Here is a 20,325-nt window from a genome sequence, read left to right as displayed (position 1 = left end):
TTTTTATTTGCTGTTTCATTAGGATGAATCTGATTTTATAGTCTCTAAAAGAGGCTAAAATATAATCTCCTTTTGTGTAATGCGCGCGTTAGGAAAATGTGTCATCAGCAATTCTTCTGTACACTACAGCAATATTCAAAAAATTAGCAGGGATATTCAAGTCGAGCTACAAAGAAAAACAAACAGAAGACTCACATTTCGAGCCTGAGCTGTCATTTAAGAATGTTTTCAACTTTTTATTAACCTTTCTGATCGTCTCTTATGGTTTCTCTCCACCGCAGCAGAACAGCTCTGGGTTTGAGAAGGAAGACAAAGCAGGCGTGAGGTTGGAGATGCAGCCCTGCCTGCCTGGCAAGCCCAGGGCTCTCCCTGCTCTTCCAGCACAGAAGGATTTTTTATTTTTTATTTTTTAACAAAGTGAAATTTGGGCCATAAACCCAAACCTGCCTGGTGAAACATAGGATACTGATCCTTGTTCAAGGCCCCAGCCCGGTGCTAAAACTCTATGGCACATCAGCATTGCTTTGCTTCCATCTTGCAGGGTCAAAACTGAGTGTCATGGGGACCTACAGCTTTTGGTGGACACATCTCTAAGGCCTCATATGATTCTCATCAGTGCTCACCACCCCCGTGTCCTTCATGTGTGAGCTGTTTTTGGGGTGCCCCAGAAGGGTGTGTGTCCCGTCACTGACTCCAGGTTGGCATCTCCCCCGTCTATTGGGGATCCTGCCATGGGACTGCTCCACCTCTGTGTGTGGGGCACCATGAGGTGCCTTGGGTTTCACGGGGGAGCACCTCTGGGGTGCAAGCCTTGGGCTCCGTGTTGCTCAAGCCTCTGGGGCTGTGTGGACAGGAGGGACTCAGGGCAGGGACTCACCATAGCTGTGTTGTGGTTTGGTCCCTGCCTGGAGTCACTAGGCATAACTTTGATTTAAATAGTAATCGATGAATCAAGCAAGCACTCAACCTCATCTGTAGTTGCTGCAGGAGACCCTGTGCTGCCAAGAAGCAGGCTGCTTGCTTTGCTCCCAAAACAGAGGCACTGGAGCAGCTGGCAACTAATTCGGCTAGAAGAAGTCATTGATACTGGAAGAAATGAGGCAGAGCTGGGAGAAACTTCAGCTGACCACCAGTAACTGGTTTTTGATTGCAGAGCAAGGAGGAGGTTATGGAGGAGCCCCACCAACCCACCAGGCTCAGCACCTTGCCCGGGGATGGATGCACCCTGATGTTGATGAGTGGTGACACCAGCACTGCCCACGCTGTGGGGGACTGGGTTTTGTGGTCCCACAGAGCTTTCCCGGTTATATGTCTCTAAATGTGGATTTGGGGATCTAATTTTATTCACTGCTTTTAAAAATCTTGATCTAAGCCTTTTTTTGGTGTACCTGCAAGGTCTTGACACCCCTCAGGTCCCTCAGCCTCATTTCAAAACCTCGGCAGCACGTCTTGGTGTGCTGCTTGTGGAGATATTTTTGGTACTTCTACACTGCATGCAACAACCCAAAACTATTCTGTTCTCTGATAAAAATCTCCTCTCTCCTCCCCACTCTTCTCTTCCACAAAGATATTTGTTGTTGTTGTTGTTGCTGTTTTTTTTTCTAATTGTCTCTTGCTGTGGCTCCTTGTTGTGGCTTATATTTTAAAGCAAGGATTGATTTAGTTAATTGATGGAGAGCTTTGCCTGTAAGGATTTCATAATCCTTGCTATTTTATCTCTGCAATAATTGCTATGTTTGTGATTATTTCAAAGGACTAAGAAAAAGGAGACAACAAGAAAACAAGCTCATCCACTCCCATTTTGCAGCTTCTCCAGGCACCTGGGTGGGCTCCTCCTCTGCAAGATGTTTTCGCTGGAGGTCAACCTGAAAATGCATGGGGTGAGAAGCTGGGGAAGGGGCAGAGCATGGGGACCCAGGGCACAGCGTGGTCATGAAGATCACTCAAGGCTGAGGAAGGGCTTCGGGGTCATGGTGACACTGAGGACTTGAAGGCCATTCTCCTGGAGGAGAGCAAGGGATGCCCAGTGAGGAGACCCCAAGATCCTACAGCCATATTTATAGCCACGCTCGGACAAGGATGGTGCCATCATGTAATTGCTGCCAGGATGGTGCCAGAGAGAAGGGAACTGAAAAGGCACGAGCCCCCTTCACATAGCTGTGGTCAAAAAGATGCCTTTTTGGTTAAAAAGGCATCATTTATGCCCTTCTGGTTATGGGCCAACCTTGACACCCCATCTGGTGGAGGGGCTGATGCCACGCGAGGACACTGGGCGCAAAGCCACGCTTGGGTGTGCCATGGGACATGGGGCATGAAGCCATGGTTTCACCATGGGGTGTCAGACGTGAAGCCTCACTGGTGTTCACCATGTGATGTTGGATGTGAGGCCACGCTGGTGCTTGCCCTGGGATGTCGGACATGAGGCCCCACGGGTGTTCACCGTGGGACACAGGACGCATAGCCGTGCTTGTGCTGTTTGCCAGCTGGCCGCTGGAGGCTGCTGCTGTCTTTGCAGTCGCAGGCAGCTGCCTGCAAGCCCTGATCACCCCCGGGAGCTCTGCCCGGGCAGCACCGTGTAGACACAAAATACGGTGGCAGCCACCTGGGTCTCCTCCAGCAGCCCATAGCTGAGCAGGGCTAGAAAGTATCCTCACTTCTTGGCAGGAGATGCTAAAAAAAATTAAAAAAATAAACCAACTCACAGGCTGCCATGTTCAGGAGCTGTGGGACTGCATCTCGGTGGGCGAGGTGCTGGCTCACCAGTGGCCCCAAGCTTGTCCTACCCCATAACGCAGTGCTGCTGCCTGCTGCTCAGCACCACGTGCAGCCACCCCAGCTGCCGAGGAGCCTGGTAAGGTACAAACATCCTTCTTCCTTCAGCCTAACCTCCCGACACTTGCTCTTCTTATCACTTTGAAGTTCCTTGGCAAGGAATACGGTCTAGATAAGGGACACTGCAAAAGCACCAGGTTTAAAGCTTAGGTGTGAAGCAAACTCCAGGTTGGACATCCAAAGGTGTGGTGAGACTTGGTCAGCGTTATGACCAATAGTCACTGTATTAGACAAAAAGTGGCACCTGTGGGAACTGCAAGCCATGTAGGTTCTCTGCTGCTGTCTGGAGAAGTAAGAAGGGTATGGATGATGTTCTAGTTTTCAAGAGTTTCTGCAGTAATTGCAGAGTAGGCGAATCATAAAAAAACAGGCAATAGTTGTTTCAGACATAGAGGACACCAAGTCCTGGAAAGAAGGTATAGCTTGTAAGGGTGCTGATAACTTATCTGCTTGACTTTGGGGATATTTTCCCCAGTGGGCAGGGGGGGACAACCCCCCTGAAAGATATCAGTGCATGTTAAGTCTAAGGAAAACACTTCCACAGTTCTCCAAGAATTATAACTGGGGTTTTGGTGATTGCTTTTGAAGCAGTCCCTTGGGCTTTTGCCTGCTATAATTGATCAAGCCCTGAGGATGGATGGGAAAACCCCTTAAATTACACAGGGTCTATGTCTTGCATTCAAACCCCTTCACAGTGTGGGTTCTGACAAGGTTTCAGTGACTGCAGGTAGTGTTTCTTACCTTCTCCCAGGTGTCCAGATAGTCTTCTCCATCTTATGCCTCCCTGCACGCCCTTGGTCTGGCTGGTGGTGAAGCCCTGGGATGGTGGGGGGCTGGAGAAGCAGTGGCAGGCACCCACTTTGTGATGTTTTGGGCATCTCCAGGATCAACAGCAGGGAAGGAGGAGGGGGGTGGTGGGATCTGGGGGCTCCCGTGGCCCCTCTGTGAGGCAGAACCATGCAGGGATCGAGGGCTCAGGACACAGGAGGGGGCCTTCATCTCTCTGAGCAGACTGGATTAGCTCCTAGCAGTGCTTGCTGGGTCAGCCCCCTCCAGTTGCTGCTTCACGTGCGTGTTCCTGGGGAAATCCAGGGCAGGAAAGTCTGGTGGTGTGACTGTGGGAGCAGAGCTTGGCTTCGTCAGCTCCTACGCCCAGCTACTGAAGTCCAGTGCTCCTCCTGAACCTGTAAGGGCTGGAATTGCTCAAGGCAGTGCTGAACTCTACCACCTGGGCAGCTGTGCCTTAAAGTTTGTATCTGGAACACAGCATCAGGCTTAGCTTTGGGCCGTAATTATCAGAAGTGCCCCTGCAATGAAAGTAATGTTAGCACCAGGGAAAGTGGTTGAGATGACTGTCAGACATGGATCCTACAGCTCTGCGTGAGATGGGGTTAAAAAACACGGCTCTAGCAAAGAAAACTGGGCTTTGATAATGTACTGCGGTGTGCTACTCCACAGTTCCAACAACATGCTTCCTGAGAAACGCGGTCTTTTTGAGTACTGGAGGCAAGTATTGCAATGCAGCCTGTCTTGGAGGCAACCAGGGAGAGACCAAGAGAAAGAGAAAGAACAGTCATGATGCAGAGGTAGAAGAGGCTCATGCAGGAGCTCTGACAAGGTCATGAGAGGCTCACTCCTTCCAGCATCTCTGGCAATATCCCATAAAAGAAGAGCTTTTTTTTTTTTTTTTTTTTTTCCCTTCAGTGGGAGAAATTTGTATGCAAAGTGATGAATACAATTGACTCCCTGCCTTTAGGCATCTAGGGAAATGGCTGAAAGAGATGGAGAACACTAAGGAAGGCAAGCTTGGCGATCGGTGGTTGGTAAGGTGAGACATGTCGCTGGTTTACAACAACTTTCCATTCTCAGAAGCAGGAGGTCTGGTGTCTCTTCCAGCATGAGAACCAAAGATGTGAGATGATGCTGGTAAGGAGACAGATGGACAAAGGGGGGTGTTTTTGTGCACAGTGTATATTTAAGCTGCTGGCTCTTGCAGTGCTGGATGACAATTCCACAGGTGTGCTGGTGTTTTGGGTCACTTCCAGCCCCTGATGGTGCAGGTGCTGTGTCTGTCCTGGTGACTTCCTCCTGGCCCTGATATTTTCTGTGGCATTTGCAGTTTCCTTCTCATACTCAATAAATGGTCACAGATGGGCTACCATTGTCAGCTATTGTCCTGTTCATCCCAAGTGATAAAGAGGCACAGCATGACTTGATGGTCCACTTGAGTGTCCCAGGCCTTCTGTCTTGCAGCATAAAGTGGGAAAAATGCGATGCATTCCCTGGAAATGGCTTGCTATGCTAACCCTGTCTCTGACCCCACTCTTTGTATGCAGAACTTGCTGCTGGGAGTCCTTCACGTCTGTGCTCCTTCATCTTCCTGGGGTCTGCATCTGGCACTTGCAGCGTGAGCCATTTCCTGAAAGCCTCGAGCGCTTTTGGCAGCTGGCTACAGCGCCTTTGCCAGCATATTCCTCCTTTGGGGGTAAGCTGTAGGGGCGCCCTACAAGCGATGGAGGTGGGAATGCAGAGGCTTGGAAGTGGCAGCTTTGGGGGAAAGAAGCTGCCTTTCCTTAATCCTGCTGTCCTTCCTAAATCCACACAGCCCTTCTGATCACCGCCCGGTTTTTGTGCACTGGGGAAGGAGGGGAGCAGGGAGGGAAATCTCATTAAAGACCTTGCTGTTGGGAATGGTTGAGTGTCTCATTAGAGTGGGCAAAATGACTATTCCCGAGAACTCCACGGGGGGAAGGAGTTCATTTATAAACAAATGTATGTGTCAGCGTGCCTGCGGGGTGTGGGGCTCCTATCCCAGCACCCAAATGGGAAACGTTGGCGTTGGATTCGGCTGTTGCTCCATTTACTGATCATGTAAGGTGATGTCTTACATGATGCCCATCTCCCATCATGAATTGGAATGGCTTGGTCTCCTCTGGAAATCGGGCAGTATGGAAAGAGGGGAGGAAGGGGAAAAGGGGGGTGGCTGAAGGTCCCTTCCCACCGCCCTACCTGCACACGCAGTCCCTGCGGGAGTACTGCACTCCTGCCAGCAGAAACTTGGCACGAGGGGGGAGAGGGAGACAGCAAGCATACTTATCAAGTGGCTTGGACCGTAGCCGATTTGAAATATTACTAACCTTGCATTTTCAAATTTGATGCACAACAACCAAGATGCTAATACTTTCCTTAGTTTAGAAAAAAAATCCTTTCACCCATCTCTTCTAGCCGAAGATTAGGAGAGAAGCTTTAAGAAGATTTAAAAAAAAAAAAAATCAACTTCTGAGCAGCGGAAAAAATGGTTTGTGATTCAGGGGCTCCGGGCAATTCATCATGGAAATTGGGTTTCTTAGCCGACATCATGTGAATCCTTTCGGCCCTGTCAACTTTTTAATACATTACATTGAGAATGTAAATCGTGTTGGTGAGGGGGAAAGAAGAGGGGGAAAAAAAGAGAAAAAAAGAGAGCTTCTTCATTTTGGGTTTAGAGGGGAGGCAGCTTGAGGCCTGTAATTCATATTAACTAAATAATACCGAAAAACACACTCTCTAAATATACAGATATGTATATACACCTTAGGAGGGCGGGGGGAGGGAAGAGAATGAGACAGACCAAAATTGAAATCATTTTATCCTTTTGAAGGGTGAGTATTTGAAAGGGGTTTGTTATGGATTTATTTTTATTTTCTTTTTCTTTATTTTTTTTTCTTTTTCTTTTCTGTATTTGGGTTTATTTTATCCCTTTCTCTGCTTGAGCTAGTTGTTCCATCAAAGAGGAGAGCAAAATGAATATTTTGGAGGTGGAGGAAGATGGAGGCAACAGGAAAGAGGAAAGAAAAACCCGCAAGAACAGCCTGGGATCTTTTCCGAGTTTGACTTAATTTTGTCGTTGTTGCTCTTTGCATGCATGCTGTGTCAGGGTGCTCTTGATTAACTTGTCAGTGAAAGGTAAAAGCTGGGTCTGGTCTTTGTGAAGCTGGGGATGGTGAGCCCACAGGTAGTGCTGTGAGAGCTGAGCCCAGCCTGGGCACACTTTGAAGCACAAGCCTTGTGGCATGTTTGCTCTGAAGCCCTTCAGGAGGTTCAGTGCAAGCTATATCAGTGCTAAAGCATCGATTGCCTTCTCCACAGGTTACGAGAGCCCACGAAGCTCCAATATCCTCAGAGGGGAAAATGGCTGGAAGCGGGGATTGTAGCTGGAGCACTTCAGGAAAGATCGGGAAAACGAGCTTGTATGCTTTGCTGGGGACTTCTTGGAAAGCCTCTGGAAGGCCACTCAGAAAAGCCATGCTGATGCTCTTTCTCTGAAATACAATTGTCAGCTTGGATGCCTGCCACAGACAGGAGATGGTATAAGTTCACGGACAGCCCATAAAAAATATTGTAGAGGCTGGGGGGAAAAAAGGAGCTGGACAATGTCCGACTCTGCTTTCCTGCAAGAGGAGAAAAATAAAAATGTTGCCCAAAATGTCTGGGGGCAGATAAAGGATGTCTGGAGCACAAGGGACAAAGGCATGGCTGGTGCTTCTGATAGCCCTTAGCTGATAAAGCAATGTGCTTTTATCAGCAAAGTTTGCTCCACGAAGCAAGATGCAAGCAAAGCATTTAACAGGATAACCATGCACCAGTATGGGGCCATACTGGTGTGGAACTGGGCATGGGTAAATTCTGTCATGTTTTCAGGCAGATCCAGCCTCCAAGCTGTGCATAACCAACCTGCTTTAAACTCCTTCACAAACGGGTTGCTAGTGACCAGTTCTGACAGCAGAGTGTTTTATCCAGCTGTGTTCAGCTCTCCTGCTAACCTCACCAAACAGCTCACCTCCCTCTGTGCATTTCGGCTGTAGCAGGAATAGAAGAGATGGTTTGTCATCTCTCTTGCTCAGCATCTTCCTAAGTCTTGAAATATGATGTAAAGCTGAATGTGCTTACTATGACTTATTAAAGGCAATTGAACTCTATTTAAATAGAGTACCCTAAAAAGCGAATACCCATTCTGAACATGTGCATTTCGGTTAAAAATGCTCGCTTTTACTCTCTTTTTGCACTGCTAGAATTGGTTGCTGCTCCTCCCTCCATGTTTGCAGCTCAGATTTGCAACATGATAACCAAGAGCAAGCAGTGATCCTTCAGTTTTCCTAGAGACATTTGCAGGTAAATTTGTTCATAAACACATGTAGAGTATGCAGCTATGCAAATCTGGGGGCTGATATTAATAATGCACAAGGAAGAGGCTGGGTGGACGTTCTCCATGGTGGTGATATTTTCATGCATAAGAATATTCCTGAGTATTGCATGTGATTTTACTGAATACGGGAGTACAGTCAGGCAGCTGATATCATCAAGATATTATTTAGCTGGTTTCTGCAGTCAAGTACAGCATTTCCAGGGGGGGTTTCTGGGCCTGGCGCCTGGCAAAAAGAATTAATTTCCTTTTTTTTTTTTCCTGCTCCCAAACCTGTACTTCTCCACAGGTGCTCTTCTGCTCTTGGAAAACATTTCCTGTCTTAATCCTGCTCGCTTACAGCACCCAGGACCAGAACCAACCCTGGGTGTCTGGCTCCTGCTGAGAACCTGGTCTGTCCCGTCTTTAAAAAGCTCCAGAAAGGTGAGTCCACCCCTTTGGGGAGCAGACTAAGACATATTAACATAGATGGAAACTTCATTGATAGGTCACATCTGAGAGTCTGTAGAAATGAGCTGCATCTTCCCTCTGCGTGGGTCAGGAGGGACAAATCTCTGCAGACAAGAAGCTCTTTGGCAGGTTTAGGTTTGACCTACCAGTGGTGAAAGTTTTGTGCAACTCCACTCAACCTGTCATCTTCACCTCCTTCTGCTGAACCTGGCAGCCTGTCTCTAGCCTACATGTCCCTGTGCAGCAATCTTACAGGGCTCTGTCATTAAGGTAGCTTCCAGACATTGCTCATCCTCACAGATGGACATACAGGTTCCCAGGTCACTTCTTTTAGAGTTTTATGCAGGTTTATTTATTTATTTATTTATTTTTATTTCTTATTATTTTCCCCTCTGCTTCCACCACCTGCTCAGATCTTAGAAATGAATTGTTGAGACTGTCAGAACTGTACAGCACATAATGAAGTGTGCACATATACCTATATACACATATACGTGGGCTTGCTTATGTTGTGATGCTGTAGTACAGCTTAATTAGGACACCATTCAGACGTCTGGGCCTATGCCTAAACTGGAAATTTATTTTATTTATTTATTTATTTTTTGTGTGTGTTCTCATTGAGGTTTTAGTCAGATTCCCAAGTGAAATAAACAAAAGGCTAATTGCTTTAGGATTTTAATTACTACTGCAGTACCTGGGTTTATTGTATAAATTGTATTCTATAGGTGGCTAAAGGATACCACTAGCAAATGACAGATTTTCAGCTAACAACAGCAGTATTAAAATCAAAGTAATTCTTTGCAGTGAGATCCAAAGGACAGCATACACATTCATTTGCAAAACTCCTAACTTTGTTGTAGAATGTTAAGTTCAAGGCTTGGCTGACTTTTAAACATGATATAATTAACCATGCCTGAAAATGTGTTTAAGAATAAGAGACAAAAGTAGAAGTATTTTATAATCCAAAGCGTTCTCGAGTCTCTTCAAAGTTCCTTGAAGAGTTGCATTCCTGCTTTAGCTCACAGGTGGCATGCTCCTAATGGTATGCTCCTAATATGTAATCCCCAAGTGACTCTTCACACACATTATTACTCCGTTCCTACAGCTGTTTGGTTCACATTTGGGTATCTGTAATGCATTAATCCATACATGCTTCTGTATGCCTCCTGCTTTGTGAGGTAGGTTATTCCGTTGATTTTAAGGCTTAGAAAATGGAAGACAAATTCTCATTCTATGTATGCTTACCCTAAAAATATTTGGCACCATTTTTCTGTCCATCTGTATTATCTTGTTCATGATGCCCTGACTGAGCAACTGCAAGAGAAGAGAACCTTTCTGAAAATGCTGTTGAACTTTTTTTTCTTTTTCCTTTTTTTTTTTTTTTTTTGACAAGTTATACTCCAGATTTATGTTATCACTGGTGGCCAAAGGAAATCAGAGCAGATGTGTATTTTTGAGAAAGCCAGATAATGTATTCTAGCTGTATTTATTATAAATATCTCAATTTGGGAGTAGTGTTGAGTCTTGAATAACTTTTCCCATAGTCTTGCAATGAAGAACCTCAGCTGGGTGGCTTTGAAGTTTGTGCTTGAGTTTGACAGGAAATGTGAGGTAAAGAAGAGAACTCCAGGAGAGTTGTAAGGCACCAAATCCTAACAGCCCTTGGACAGAAGTGGGGTGTGGATGAGATAGGGGTTCTGAAGTTTCAAACACAGGCAGGAGGTTTGTAGAAGACCAAAGCATCTTCTGGTTTGAGACCTACTTGGAGGAATCCCCAAATGTAAGCTAGTTGTGTGTAATTTTTTTAAAGGTTTAAGGTTCAGAGAATTCAGGAAAGTCATACAAATTTGAAGCATGACAGCTGCTTTCAGCAGAAACTGAAAAGAAAGGAACAGTCTGGCAGACCAGTTGTGTCCTGCTGGTTTTATTTATTTCTGCAGAAACTTGCTGTATACCAGCCCCCACGGTAATAACATTAGCTCTAAGGGTAGCAGGGATTTGCATTTCAGCAAGATTTATTAAAGCTGGGTGGGATTTGTTATCGTCACTTAATATTTGTATGGTGCATGTGTCCCAAAGGCTGCAGTTGGGCCTGGCTCAGGATAGGTTGCACATGAGGTAAATGGAGGCCGTGCCATTCACGGCCTAGGATAGGGATAAGGTGGAACAGCAGGCCGGTGTGCAGTCACTGGATGACTCCTTTAACAAAATACGGCTTCTGATCTGCCAGCAAGTGATGCTGGTCATGATTAACCCTTGTCCAGCTGTAGTCAGGCCGATCTGTGTATCACATGAGCTGATGAGTGCCTTTGGGGAAAGACCAGTCTTCTGAGCAACCAGAGTCCTTTTATTTGACTTATGGCTTCCAGCTTGTGCTGGATCAGGTTTCATTCATTGGGTTTTAGTAGCAAAAAGGAAGTAGTCTTATCTCTCAAGTGCTTCCCTCCAACTCTTCTACCCTCCACACAGCTGTCTTTAAGAGCCTCCCTCATTTCCCCATGGCCCATTTGTGGTGGTCCCCATGTCCTGTTATGAGGCCTGGTGTGGGATGGTGGGCACTGTATTTGCTCAGTGGTCCTTCCAGAGCTCAGGAAGGGCAGAAAATTAATATAAACCCTTCCTCAATCTTTGAAGAAATGTAAATTCTTATTCAGGGTGGGACAGCCATGGGGAACAGGGTAACCATGGGGATCAGGGCAGCCCCTCACTCCAGCTTAGCCCATGAGCTCATACCAGCAAGTCCTGCCTTGTTTTATTTTTATATTGTAGTTATTGGGAGCATAAACATGTTGCCAAATACCACATCAGTAATTAACTCCACACTGAGAAAGCCCTGGCTTCTAAATTTTGACATTTTATCTTACAGATCATGAAATGATGAAAACCAGGTATGATGTAATATGTGGTGGGGTTTATTCCTTTGGGAAAATGTCTTTTTTTATAACCTCAGTTGCTGTATTCTTTCTTTCTGTCTGAGTAAAATTTGAGAGCTGGTCCAATGCGTGTCAAGTAGATGAAATCCGAGACTAAAATGCGTGATGACCCTTGAAATGAAGAGGCTTTGGCAAGCAGGTATGATTGCATGGGCTGCTCTGGTGTTAGGCACTAACTCAAGAAGGAAAACCACTGAGATTTCTGGTAATGGAAAAATTATGTAACCGTATTAGCACTTTTCAATTAAATTTTATGTAAACTGTGCGCAGAATTTCAAGGTTTAAAGACAAAATGAAACATCAGTTTTAATATCTTAGGAAAATGTTTAGAATTTTTTACCTGTAGGATTTACAATCTTGGAGCTTGTTCTGGAGCAGAATTAAAAGAAATTTTGAAATTTTCACTTCACTGAAACAGGTTTTTCAGCCTTCAGCAGAGCTTGAATGGAGCTAAAATGATAAAAGTTTTATTTTTATCTTCCATGCCTTCAAATAAACTTGTTGCTCACTATAGAGGTGTAATACACTAACAGTGATTGTATGCTTACAATAGTCAAGCTGATAGGAGAAAGTAGGATTTTTGCTGTACAACCATCACAGCTGGTCTAATAAAAATGGTACCTCAAAGTTTTTATTTATTTATTTATTTATTTTTGAATGGAAGGATTTTTTAATAAAACAGAAGCATTTTGTGGGGAGAAAAAAGCCATCCCCAAACTATTCAGTGAAATAATAACTTCCAGTTAAGAAAAAAAAAAAAAACAACCCCTTTGAATTGGAATTCTGGGGCCTGCTTTGTTACTACTGTGGACCATTCTGATTGGAGAAAAAAGTGTTTTTTAAAAGATTAATCTAGACCACATGAACTGATAAAATGCTTTGATATTTCCAAAATGGTAAGTAGTAATGTGCTGTAGCCCATGACTCAGTATTGTACCAGTGCAGTGTATTTAGGTCCTGGTCTTTGAAATATTTTTTTATTCATAGTGTGGAAAAACTCAAATAGATTTTGTAGACAATCAGGATTGATGATATGACAAGTAACGGTGCAGACAGATTGCGGGCACAGAGCTTTTTGAATTTCGCTCTGGCAAGCTGGACATAAGTCAAACAACATATGTTTCAATACCACTGAAAGCAATGGCAAAATTCTAGAAAGAAAAGATGTAGGAAGCACTGATGGGCTACAGGAGATTAAAACCTAGATATATCCCAGCAAGTGGTAAATTTGAAGAAGTTTTGGTGTAAGTGTACATAAACAGCTGAGTGTGCCCTTCCTGTTGTCTTCCTGAGGCATGAAGGGTATCTGTCAGCTGGCATCCTGATTAGAAGCAAGTGATATAGCCTCCACTAATGAAGATGGCAAGATAATTGCTGAAAGGCGGCATTTGGTTTGGGTCTTCACCTTCTAAGACGGGGGCACAAGTGCATTAAAGCTAGGGGTTCAGCATACACACCTGCACACAGAGGCAGTGTTCAATGTGTTCAGCCTGCCAAAAGAAAGCTCTAGAGGACGATTTGGCTGTGAAATCTCAATGTCAACACAAGCATCTGGTACTACAGGGATCTTTGCTCTAATAGACCCAGCACTTCTCACTGAACTTGTATAACAGAGTGCTCATAAGATGAGCACTTGATTGGACTTAAGTGTGATAAATTCCAGAGGAAAATAAGATGCTGACAGTGAGAGCAATTAACTGCTGGAACAGCCTCTCGTGAAGAGCAGAGAATCTGTCGTGACTGCATGCCTCTTAGTTCACAACTAAATGGCTCTCTGAAAGGTTCGCTTGGGTTCAACCACCGCTCTGGAATGGGCTCCAGGTCTCTTGAGAAGGTGAAACTCCCGCTGCGGTACCTGGAAGATGAACCCCTGTGACCTTCACGGCCAGCACAGCCTACTCCAGCCTCAGATCCCGCTCATTTTGGCGTGATGTATTCAGAGATACCTGAGCTCCTTCTCAAACACCTTGGGCACTTACAGCTGCTTCCCTGAAACCAGTAAGGGTAATCTCATGAAGATAACTGATTTATGTAAAATTACTTACATTGGTGGGGCAGGCCTGCCAGGAGTCCTTCCTTCCTGGAGGGGAGGAGTACACATGATGTTTTAAAATGTATATGACACAAGATGGCTGTAATCCTTGACTGGCCCTGAGACTGGACACCAAGCACCCTGGATCCCTTATCTGGGTTTAAAACTCGGTTTCCAGCCAGGAGAAGATGATGCATCCAGCCACTGGGCATCATGCTCTTCCCTTCCAATGCCAATGTGTCTCAGCCTGACATGCTGGCTCCGAGACAAGTATTTTATTTATTTATTTAATTTAAATTGGAGGGGTTTCCTGCATTTGGGATGAATCCTGCTTAATATAATAAAAGCAGATTTCACTTTCTGAACTTAAGTATACTCCCTGCAGCCAGAGCAGACTGCATCCAGACGCTGGCATAAGGAACTCCTGTCTTGGACAAAATAAACACCAGTGCAACAACACAAAAAAGGTGGTAAAACCAAGGCATCTACATACAATTAAAGCTCTTTGGTACTTTCTCCAGTTCTTTCATAATGCCCTCAGTTTACATTTATTTCCCTTTTCTTCCTGCTTTTCCCATTCTTGTCTTCCGTTCTATCTTTTCTGGCCTGTGTGTGTCAGCCTTTCTTGCCACAAATCAAACCTATTAGGAGCTCCAGAGGGACTCCTGCCAACGGCCTCTCTTTGTGAACCCTCTGGCTTTTTTTTAATCTGCAGTGTTCCACATTATATTGCCATTGATTTAATAGTCCGCCATGAATTTTACTACCTGTCAAGCAGCACAATTATTTTGAATTCTATTGTGGGAGAGCTTGACACCCAGCTCTGGATCACTTTACACTTTTCACCAGAGGGACCCCCTTGCTGGAGGGCACTTGCTGATTCAGGATAGCATGTTACGTGATTGTAGGGTGGTATTCTGTGTCATTGTCTTAATTTGGCATTTGGGGGATTGAATGAATTGGCAGTTGATGGATAAAGACTCCCACCTACTTGAACCTGGAAATGACATGTGGAATGTGGAAGCTATTACAGGGTGTTAAAAACACAAACCAATGACTTTCTTCCCTCTTGCAGCTCCCAGCTCTGACAAAATTAGATGGTAAGAGCACTAATCTTTGCTGTTGGTTCATTCTTCATGGGCTGATCCTGCAAGCTTCCCAAGCAGGGTGCTGAGCCCTCTCTTGCTCAGCTCTAATGGGATTGCTCAGCACCAACAAGCAAAGAGCCTGGATGCATGCACCTGGAGATGTATTCCCTGTGGACAAGTAAATAAGAATGGAAACACACTTTCTGAGAGCTGGGGTTGGCAACATGCAGCATATTTCTTACTTAGAACAATGAGTGGATTACGTCTGCATTGAAATAAAGATTGGTTAATTCAGGATGAATCAGTCTTTTGTATCCCATTTTAAAGAGCTCTCTTTCTATCATCTTTCATGACTGGGATAAATTGTTTTTCAGATGACAGGTGTAACAGACTGAGCCCATGTTGTTTTAGGGGCTGTACACATGTAGAAGGACTCCAGCAACTTGTACGTACCTGTTGTGGTTTAACCCGGCTGGCAGCTAAACACCACACAGCCGTTCGCTCACCCTCCCCCCTCCCTCTCTGGGATGGGGGGAGAGAAACGGGAAAGTGAAGCCTGTGAGTTGAGATAAAGACGGTTTATTAAGACAGGAAAATAATAATAACAATAATAATAATAATAGTGATAATGGTAATAGTATTAACAATAATAATGTGTAAGAAAACAAGTGATGCACAATGCAATTGCTCACCACCCGCTGACCGATGCCCAGCCTATTCCCGAGCAGCCGGCCCCCCCACCCCGGCCAGCCACCCCTATATATTGTTTAGCATGACGTCAGATGGTATGGAATACCCCTTTGGCCAGTTTGGGTCAGCTGTCCTGGGTCTGTCCCCTCCCAGCTCCTGCTGCACCCCCAGCCTGCTCGCTGGCAGGACAGAGCAAGAAGCCGAAAAGTCCTTGGCCTGGTGTAAACACTGCTCTGCAACAATTAAAACATCAGCATGTTATCAGCGCTCTTCTCATCCTAATCCAAAAACATAGCACCCTACCAGCTACTATGAGCTACTTAACTCTGTCCTGACTGGAACCAGGACAGTACCCCATGAATATATTTCAAGACAGCAGCAGGTTCCTGTGGACAACGAAGAATTATATAACTTGCCCATGGTCACAGACTGAGTCCAAGCTGGACCTGGAGCCTGCTTTCCAATGTTCTGTTCCAATCATTTTCATCAGGGTGTTTTTCCTCCCCTGCTGAATTTGTGATCCTTCTCACAATGAAATGTTCTGACTGGGGTCTGAAGCAGATGAGTTTGGAGTGTGACCTCAAAGCAGAGAAAGCTGTTTTGGTAATATCGGGATAGGTTATGGGAATAGTAATAAGATGTTTTTTTTCCTCTTATACAGTTTTTTTTTTTTTTTTTAGTCTGATAGGGAAGGTGAAACCACTGTGACAAGTATATGTAATGATCCATACAGGTTAGAAGAGAGAATATGCTTCTAGGTCTCCTTGGCCTTACACCAGGAAAGGTTATTGTCACCTTTCAGGAAGCTGGCAGGATGGTACGGACTCCTCACAGCTCCTCACATAACGGGGCACAGGTTGGCCTGCTGGGGGATTTCTGGCTCAGGGTGGGTAATTCATGGGTTGCATAAATCTCCCAGGGAAGTTAGGTGCAGGCAAGTTCTGCTGTCTGTGTGCTGAGGCCCTGGCAGACCAGGAAGAGGTACGTCTGAGCTTTGTGGTATCGGGCCCAGGTCCCTATGCCTCCCTCACAAACACAGAGCTAGGATACAGTTCAAAATGCCCAGGGTCTCTGTCTCCCTCACAAACACAGAGCTATGATACAGTTCAAAATGCCCAGGGTCCTCCTCCCCCAGCATTGTGACAAATATGCATTGTGTTCTTTTGGAGATCGCAGTCAGACAGAATAATTAGGTGGCAACACAATTTATTGCCTGCAGCCCTATAAAGCTCAGGAAGCACTCTTTCAGCCTTCAGCTGGTATTTAATCAACATATCATAACTTTTATTAAGCCTAAATGAAATGCTTCTGAGATACTAAATTTAAAGTATGCCTGGAAACCAGGGTCATTTTTTGTTTGATTTACATATTGCAGCATCATGCAAACGGGGAATAGGATCACAAGGGGCCCAGATTACAGCCTTCTCCCTGGGGATGCTTCAGAGGTTTTCTCCTGCTGTGAGACCTCCGATAAAACACCAGGTACCAGGGTGGGGAGTGTGTGTGTGTGTGCTGGAGCTTTGGAGGCCTCAGCTGCTGTTACTGATGGAGAAAGATGGGACGAGTCACATTGCCTAGGATAGGTTCAGTGGAAGCACTAGGGGTTGTGACAGTGGCTTCAGCTGTGTATCGAGGCGTACATCTGAGTCCTCCAAGAGATGTTTTCTTCAGCATAGGTCCACAGACAAGGAAGAATGGTTACAGCCTTCCCAGGAAATAAATGTCTGCCTCTGAAGTGCTGTATTGATGGCATTGAGCTTTCCTGGGCATCCCTTAGCATGTCTCTGGGGGCGTTTTATACCTCCTGTGGCATCCCCCATACAGGTCCAGTCACCCCAGTGCTTCTAAAAGAGGACTTCTTCCTTGGATCCTTTGCTTCTGCCAATGAGCAGGCCACCCCTGCTCACATCCCCTTTGCTAGCTGCAGAGGTGGGCAACCACAGAACAATTCCAGTGGCATCTGGCTGCCAGCTGCCCAGAACAGGTGGCTGTCACAGGCCTGCTAGCCAGGTTGTGCCCCAAACACTTTAATTTCTGCAGCAGCCAAATCTCTGTGACCAGCATCACATCCACTGGTCATAGGCTTGGCCAGGCTGAACGATGGGACCCATTTCCAGTTGTGATGGATGGTGAGAGTGAAGGTTTCAGGCCCCACTGCCTGGGATTTGACAGAAGCTCAAACTGTGCCAGATGCTGGAGACTGACTTAAAATGCTAATGACAATATTTAAAACCCATGAAAATTCTAAAACAAAGATGTTATTAAAGTAGAATTAAGGACAAAAGTGTCGCTAATGTCTTCAAGAAAAGGGAGAATAAGAACATTTGGGTTTAAAATTGTATTAGAATATTAGCTGAAATCTAGAAATAGGGTTTATCTGTGAAACATTGCATCTGAGAATGTTTCTATTCACAGATGAGATGCTCTGAGTGAAACTGATTTGACTCTTGGGGTTAGCACTTCTTGTTCTGGGTGGTTGCAGAAGGTGAATGCTGTGTCCGAATATTAGGGGTTGGGGGAATATTGCTCTCTGGACATGTGTAAATTTCTGTGGGAGACACTGACATGTTTGCTTTGATATTGTCCTCTCTCTCCTCCATAAAGGTCCTGGGTTGATGATTTTAGAGCTGGTTAAAGCAGCCAACAAAATATTTTGTGAAAGAAGGGGTTTTGCCAAAACTAGCTTCTCCTTTTCCCATGGAAATTACTGTCTGCAGAGATATCTTCTGGGTCTGGGTCGCTGGGCTAAGCTGGGGCTGGAAGTGTGGAGGGTGGAAAAGAAGAAGAAAGAAGAAAAGATGAAGAAAAGGAATAAAAGTTTGAAAAAGATAATCTAAGCCAATTCCAAGTGAGGGTAGTAAACTTGCAAAAGGAAAAATGCTCCATTTCAAACACTGAAATGCTAACAATTGATGATTTTTTTTTTATTGCCTGTCTGGTTTCTAAACCGCAGATGTGGAAGGCACTGAGAAACTAATTTTTCTCTTAAACTGTAACCATTTTTAAAACATTGTTTTAACTACTTCTCACTACTTTCTGAGTTAGATAGTTGTGAATGTTTCTGCAGTTAACAGAATCCTGTTTTCTTTTTTTACTCTAATAAAATTAGGAACATTAGCAAGATGGAGTTGCCTTCTAGGCTTGCACAGGGGGTGACTGTCTGGCCATTGGTCATCATTGTGTCCTGGAGCCCAAGACATACAGAGAGAGACAGGGCACTGGGACAGGGACTAGAGCACTGGGAGAATTTGCATCATTGGAGATATTCACAAGTCAACATTTTCCTCTTTGAGGTTCTTACAGATGGTTAGAGCTCCAGCATGTCTTGACTCGCTTGCGGTCATGGGGGATCGAGGTACAGTCTTAAATACAAGACTAAAATATAGTCCTCCCTCTGCCTGGGGAGGTTACAGATAGAAAAAAGCCAAAGCAGCCCTGAGGCTCCTCTGAAATGCTCGGTGGGGTGGCTGAGGCAGATGAAGATCCATACCTGGAGGCATACAGGCAAAGCAAGGACATCTCCACATCTTACGGCTCAGTCCTACGGCTGGTTGGAAGTCTTTCCTGGTGAATATCACTGGCAAATGTTCTTGTCATTATATATATATTTGTTAGCACACGGATGGTGCTGAAACTAAGCTATAATTATTGGCGGAGCTGGCAGTGGTGCCTATAATTAAGGTTGCCAGACATTTCCCATTAAAAGATTCTGTTTTCCAGTGCTATATCCTTGCCAACATGTAACTGTTCAGGCTGAAATTTTCAGTTGCAGGCCACTGGCTCAGGCTGGTCTTTGTACGTATGAATGTGCGTGTCTGAGCACCATACAGTTCAGCCAGATCCAAGAGTGTGAGAAGGGGAAAAGGCATTGTTTTTTAGTTACTTAAGGGAAAAAAATGTTAACAACCACATTGTTGAGAAGGTCTGGCACTTTCATGCTTTTTTTTTTTTTTTTTTTCAGGGACTTGACATTTGGGTTTGTGACAGATCTGGGCTCAGGAGAAGGTTTGCCCTGAGGTCTGTCTGGCTCTCATGCAGCCCAGGGCTTTGGGAGGGAAGCAGGGTTCCTCCTTCCCTGTGCAGGCTAGCAGCCTGTTTTGGGGTTTGGCCAGGGAATAAGAAGGAGGCAGCCTGGGTTTCCCAAACCCTGGGTGTTTCTCCTGCTGACTCACAGCAAGGAGACAGACACGCGGGCAGTGATAGCACGGAGGTAAGGGCTTCCTGCCATCAGAACAGAATACAGAAGAGATCGTACAAGGAGATGGATGGGGAAAGGGTAACAGTCTGCTGCGAGGGGGGTAAATCCTTGGCAGCTTTGGTCAGGCTCACCCAGACCAGAGACTCTGTAGGACGAGGCTGTAGAAGTGAGAGTCCTGAGACAGGAACTGTTCTGGGGAACCTTCCTTGGAGGCATCGTCTCTACGGGTGTTCCAGTTACAGCTGGGGAAATCTCCCACTGAGGCTTTTATTTCCCCAAGAACATCGAGTCATGTCAAATTTTCTGTAATGTCAAAAAAACTCTTTCCAACCAGAATACTTTGTTTAGGTGTTTTGGTTTGGTTTAGATCTGCAAACAAAAAAATATTTCCTCGCTGGAAATAATCATTACTGTAGCCAAGGCAGAGCTGAATGGCCTGGAGCCACCTATCATGCAGCTAAACCCTGAGGAACATTGGAGAGCTGCTGGTTCAAGGAGCACTGGCTGCCACATGCACTGGGTGTGGCAAGGATGCTCTAGAAAAAACAGTATGGATCTGTCAGGGACATCAGGTATACGAAAACAAGAGATAAATTCAGATTGTACAAACCACTCTGATTCTTTTGAGCTTCTTTTCTTCCTGTGCTTCCATGTGTAATCCTACCTACGCTGCTATCTATCCATATGGAGATGTATGCAGACATGCAGGTGCAAGGTGTTCCAAAGTTTCCTGGCCACTGGAATGGTGGAGTATGGCGAAAACTTTCCATGCACCTAGGCTTGTAGCTCCTTTGACTTCATTGAAGTTACTTTGATTTATAACAGCTGAGTATCTGGCTGTTTGCTTGCTTAAAAAAAAAAAATCTATTTACATACTAGGCTCTAATAAGACCTTGGAAGAAGCAGTGATTTTTGCTTTT

At 45.2% G+C, this 20,325-nt stretch overlaps 1 long non-coding RNA gene across 7 annotated transcripts; it reads left to right on the top strand.

The window, feature by feature from the left end:
• Positions 1–4,515: 4,515 nt before the first annotated feature.
• LOC310904045 lies at positions 4,516–14,891 on the top strand. 7 transcript variants are annotated; one of them, XR_014588001.1, is made up of 4 exons: positions 4,516–7,983; positions 8,304–13,395; positions 13,815–13,896; positions 14,505–14,884. It is a non-coding gene; the product is annotated as an uncharacterized lncRNA (long non-coding RNA). The 7 variants fall into 7 exon arrangements; XR_014587998.1 differs by having other exon boundaries at positions 4,516–7,179; positions 7,884–7,983; positions 8,304–14,891; XR_014587999.1 differs by having other exon boundaries at positions 4,516–5,317; positions 6,961–7,983; positions 8,304–14,889.
• The last annotated feature ends 5,434 nt before the right edge of the window (positions 14,892–20,325 follow it).

The sequence above is a fragment of the Anser anser genome (genome assembly GCF_964211835.1).
Source record: "Anser anser genome assembly, chromosome: 9".
NCBI classification, from domain to species: Eukaryota; Metazoa; Chordata; class Aves; order Anseriformes; family Anatidae; genus Anser; species Anser anser.
This window is presented reverse-complemented; position numbering and strand designations above follow the sequence as displayed.